Below are 5,976 nucleotides of genomic sequence, written 5' to 3'. Positions count from 1 at the left end.
AGTTGCACATAGCTCATACTCTTTCTAAAACTGTTGTATTAGTAAATTCTAACTTTTTAAAAAATATAAAAATTGAACATGTGTTTTCCATAACAAAATTTATAGATATTCCCCAAGTCTCTTCACATATCCTCACTTTAACCTGCCATATCTTCAGTTTACTTCTCATTTCTCTGAATCAACTTTTATACATTGTCCATGGGAACCAAGAAAACCAGAGTGCAGAAGTCACTTTCATTCTCTTGGGCTTTTCAGAATATCTGGACTCCAGCTGCCACTCTTTCTGGTCTTCCTCACCATCTACACAGTCACTGTGCAGGGGAACCTGGGCATGATCCTGATTATTAAGTTCCATCCCAGACTCCACATCTCCCCATGTACTTCTTCCTCAGCCACCTGTCCTTTGTTGATTTCTGTTATTCCATAGCCATTACACCCAAACTATTAGGAAACTTGGTTGTGGAGAACAAAATTATCTCCTTCACTGGATGCATCATGCAGTTCTTCTTTGCATGCATATTTATGGTGACAGAAACATTCATGTGGGTAGTGATGGCCTATGACTGATTTGTGGCAGTTTCCAATCCTCTTTTCTAATAGTTGTCATGTCCAAGAAGTTTTATTCCTTGCTGGTGGGTGCATCATACTCTTGGGGTATAGCCTATTCCCTGCCCCTTAATTTCTGTTGGAATTGTCCTTCAGAAGGAATAATACCAAAACAACTTTGTCTGTTAGCATGCCACCATTGTTACTGTTTCCTGCTCTTACCCTTACCACAGCCAACAGATCATCATAGTCCCAGCCACATTCAACGAAATAAGCAGCCTAATGATTGTTTTACTTCCTATGTTTTCATTTTTATCACTGCCATGAAGATGACTTCAATTGGGGGTGGCCACAAGACTTTCTCCACCTGTGCCTCCCACATGACCGCCATCACCATCTTCCATGGGACCATCATTTTTCTCTACTACTGTTCTTAACTCCAAAAGTTCATAGCTCATGGTCAAGGTGGCCTCTATCTTTTATACAGTTGTCATCCCCACGCTGAACCCACTGATCTGCAGCCTCAGAAATATAGATATGAAGGAGACAGTTAAGAATAAATGGATACCAAATTATTATGTGAATTAATGTAAAATGGCTAGGATTTACTTCTTTTCATTTTCAGGAGCACTGCAGGGAATTATCTAAGTCTTTCAGCTTTTTCAATACTTCAGATTCCTTTTTTCAAAAAGAAAAACAATACACATTTAATGTAACACCTTGTTGACAATTCTACATTTGTTTAATTTAAACTTTGGTAGATTATCTATAAAATAATAAATGATATAATAATTAAAGATCAGGCCTTTTAAATTAAATCTCTAGATGGAGATTTTCCATGTAAATCTTTTTGAATAAATACACATTTCATTTAATTTGACTCCCAGCATCAGGTATACAGGGTAAATCTTCTTTTCTTTTTTTTTGGCTGTGCCAGAGACATCTGAAAGTTCTTGGGCCAGGAATGGAATCTCCACCACAGCAGTAGAAAACCTAGCCATTGCAGTGACAATGCTGCTGCACCAAAATAGAAGACCTCTTCTATCCTTTTTTAAGTCACTGCAGAGTGGGTTTTTTATATTTGCTCTGAAAATTTATAGCTAACCCTGAGGGAGAATCCATCAAATGCAATATGGTAAATAAAGAGTTTCTTGACACTTATGTATTAAATTTAAAAGACGTATTTATGTAATTCCACACAGTAAGCATTGGTATATTTTTAATGCAAAGAAAGGATATCTCTGCAGTCACAAAGTCCAGTGTATTGTTTGGTTAACATGTACTTGTTAATATAAAATTTATTAACTCTATGTATATAAAGCATCAAAAAATAAAAGCTAATCATGGAAATTTTAGAAATAGTTCTAACAAATCTAAAATTGTCATTCATTCCATTCTTGGATTGTGTATAATATAGCTGACAGAAAAAAACATATATGGAGAGAGAATAGAGTGAAGTATATTTGACATATGTTATATGTCCTTGTATTTAATATCTAAACCTTTAAAAAAACAGATGATAGATATTAGGTAAATTTTATAATTGAAACTATAACTAGACATGTCTTGTGGAAGAATACAAATCAAATGTCTGGATGGTGCAAACTCCTTTGCAATAATTTGTTGGTTATTATGAAAAATGCTTTTGAATGGACAGTTATTCACACAAATGTAATACAGAAATTCTCTAAAAATTTTGAAAGTATATATATTTCATCTAAATAAATATATTTTAAATGATAAAATTATTTTAATATAAAAGATTTAGTTGTGGTTTCTACAAAGTGGTAGTTATAGGCTCTTCCTTTATGTGTAGGAATTATACTCTTCTTTAAATGCTTATTGATGGCTTGGATTGATGCAGCAATTTTATTTTTTTGTAAAGAGCAGTGGAAAGATTTTAGATAAAATTATTCACAACATAAAATAAGGTACAAAATTAATAGTCATCCAATGGAGAAAATGTTATAAGTTGGATATAAATTACATTATGTAAATCTAATTTTCTTATCATATTTAGTGGTAACATGAGAATTTCTATATTACATTTGTGTGAATAACCATATAAGTTTTTTGAAATCTTACCAATTATTTATAATCCAATAAATAAGAAAGTTAACAAGGAGTTCCTTAGTGGCTCAGAGGGTTAAGGATCTCATGTTCTCTCTACTGTGGCTCTGGTTGCTGATGTGGCAAGAGTTTGATCCCCTGGCCTGGGAAATTCTGCATTCCATGTGAATGGACAAAAAAAGAAGAAAGCTATTTACTATGCATCACACCATGACTTATAGCCTTGAACTCATTATTGAAGTATCTTTTTCCATTCTAGTTATTTAACTGTTATATTCACATTCTTATTTTACTATTGAGGACATCCCTAGGGAGATCAACTAATAAACAAGAAATATTCTGGTATCCCATTTCTAATAAATATTTTCCTGACACTTGTCTTGGAGAAGCTATAAACCAAATTCTAAATGACAAAATGTATTTTTTTTCTGCATCCTGAACTTACCTGAATTTTCCAGTATTTTCAAGCTTCTTATGTTTTGTCACCCAACTTGCAAAATCTGCTACATTGGAAAAAGAAGAGCCTTTTGTTCAATATTACTTCAACTATTATCACTGCAGACATAACACATATACTGTTGTGACCCTCTTGGTGAATTATAAAATAGGCTATGAAGAACAACATTTAAAGAGTCTCAAAATTAGTTCAATATAGGTGAAAAAATTAATATAAATTTACAGCACAGCTCCAGAATGGTTTGAGAATGTAGGGTTACTAAGAATATGAAGATCAGTGGAAAGGACATAGAACAACCAATAAAATATTAAATGAACCATTTTTCAGGGATGTTCCTATTTTAAAAAATTAACAGGCACTTACCATGATGGTGCAGTGGAAATGAATCCATGAGAAACCATGAGGTTGCAGTTTTGATCCCTGGCCTCACTCAGTGGGTTGAGGATCTGGCATTGCCATGAGCTGTAGTGTAGAGCACAGATATTGCTCAGATCTGGCTTGCTGTGGCTCTGGCATAGGCTGGTGGCAGCAGCTCCAATTGGACCCCTTGCCTTCATATGCCACAGGTGCAGCCCTAAAAATACAAAATACCCCCTCAAAATTAACAATTACGTATTAATTATATCATTGATTAAGAGGTAAAGCAGGTAAGAAAATGTAGAATCTCATGATATGCTTTTCTTCCAATGCAACTGTTTTCACTAAGCTCCAATTCTTACAAAGAGAATGTTCCATGATGTCAGCTAATGATACGGAATTTTGTTATTTGAAATAAAGCAAGTTCTAGTCTGTTTTAGTTCTTCTTGAATTAACTCTGTTTTTGATTATCACACCCACCCCAAATTATGATTCACTGTGTTATTTTTATATAAGTGGACACTAACTTTTGAAATAAAGGGGAAGACTGAATTTTTTAATTTTTTTATTTTTGTCTTTTTAGGACCAAACTTAGGGCATATGGAAGTTCCCAGGCTAGGAATTGAATCTGGGTTACAGCTGCTATCCTACACCACAGCCACAGCAATGCAGTATCCAAGCCACATCTGCAACCTAGACCACAGCTCATGGTAACTCCGGATCCTTAACCCATTGAGTGAGGCCAGGGATCAAACCCATATCCTCATGGATTCTAGTCAGATTTGTTTCTGCCCATGCCACAATGGGAACTCCCTCCCACTGAGTGCCTTAATGAATTTTCTATTCTCTTACCTATTTTAAATTATGTTTCTTACTCCTATGGGTCAATATTCATCTTTTTTTTTTCCACAGAAGAAAAGAAAATTAGAGTGATGGCATCACCTTCATTCTTTTTGGCTTCTCAGATCATCCAGGAATCCAGCTGCCACTCTTCTTGGCCTTCCTCACCATCTACACAGTCACTGTGTGGGAGAACCTGGGCATAAGCCTGATTATCAAGCTCCATCCCAGACTCCACACCCCATGTACTTCTTCCTCAGCTACCTGTCCTTTGTTGATTTCTGTTATTCCACAGTTGTTACACCTAAACTATTAGAAAAATCATTTGTACAGGAGAGAACATTTCCTTCGCTGGATGCATCATGCAGTTCTTCTTCCCTTGCATATTTATGGTGACAGAAACTTTCATGTGGGCAGTTATGGCCTATGACTTATTTGTGGCAATTTCTTGCCATCTTCTCTACACACTTGTCATGTCCCAGAAGCTTTGTTCCTTGCTCATGGGTGCCTCATACTCTTGGAGTATAGCCTGTTCCTTCAAAGTATATACATACCTTTTATTGACCTTATCATTTTGTGGGACTAATTTTATAAATAACTTTGGGAGCATGAGGCCATTATTGCTGTTTCCTGCAATGAACCTCTTTATCAGCCAGCAGATCATTTTAAGTCTTAGCCACTTTCAATGAAATAAGCACCCTGATGATCATTCTTACTTCCGATGTTTTCATTTTTATCACTCTCATGAAAATGCCTTCAACTGGGGGGAACCACAGAGCCTTCTCTACCTGTGCCTCCACATCACCAGCATCACTATCTTCCATGGGACAATGCTTTTTCTCTACTGTGTTCCTAACTCCAAAAGTTCATGGCTCATGGTCAAGGTGGCCTCTATCTTTTACACAGTGGTAATCTCCATGCTGAAAACACTGATCTACAGCCTCAGAAACAAAGATGTGAAAGAGTCAGTGAAGAAGTTAATCAATGTTAAATTATTAGATAAATGTTAGGTTGATCAAATGTAAATCTAGATATAAGCATTATTTTTTTTTCAAGTATTGTAAGAATTTTTCAATAGTAAATCAATGTAGGAGTCTATGCTAACCTTGTGATTGACAGTTCAACATATGTTCACTCTTTTATTTCATTAAAATAACCTTAAACTACAAATAGTAATAGATGTAAAAGAATATTTAAACTAGATTTTTGATTCAGATATTGAAATACACTTCGTGTGTGTGTGTGTGTTAGCATTCCTGACCTTGTGATTTGTCCTGGCCAAATTTAGTTTTATTTAATTTTTATTTTCTTTTTTCTTTTTTCAAGGCTGTACCTGTGGCATATGCTGGTCCTGAGGCTAGGGGTTGAACTGGACTTGTATCTTCCAGCCTACACCACAGCCACAGCACTGACAGCTCTGAACTGTGTCTGTGACCTACACCACAGCTCATGGCAACACCAGATCTCTAACCCATTGAGTGGGGTGAGGGATTGTACCTGTGTCCTCATTGACATTAGTCAGATTCCTTTCCACTGAGCCATGATGAGAACTCCTCAAATATCATTTTAATTCCAGCCATGTGAGGTATGTGATTTTTTATATGATCTGAAGAGTTATAGCTTACAATGGAAGTTTACTTAATATGAAATTGGTACATTAAGAGCTGTTCAACATGAAACCCTAAATGTATACTTTAAAACTATAT

General features: G+C 35.5%; 2 pseudogenes; both read left to right on the top strand.

Moving 5' to 3' along the window:
- Window positions 1-375: 375 nt before the first annotated feature.
- On the top strand, window positions 376-1,134 carry LOC146398921 (olfactory receptor 5D3-like; annotated as a pseudogene).
- Window positions 1,135-2,178: 1,044 nt separating this feature from the next.
- On the top strand, window positions 2,179-5,280 carry LOC110255281 (olfactory receptor 5D3-like; annotated as a pseudogene).
- Window positions 5,281-5,976: the final 696 nt, after the last annotated feature.

Source organism: Sus scrofa, chromosome 10 (genome assembly GCF_054392235.1).
Source record: "Sus scrofa isolate SSC_HxYL_T2T_F1_AM1 chromosome 10, Sscrofa_HxYL_maternal_Yorkshire_Landrace_v2.0, whole genome shotgun sequence".
NCBI lineage: Eukaryota > Metazoa > Chordata > Mammalia > Artiodactyla > Suidae > Sus > Sus scrofa.
Note: the sequence above shows the minus strand (reverse complement) of the source record. Positions and strands in the feature narration are given on the sequence as shown.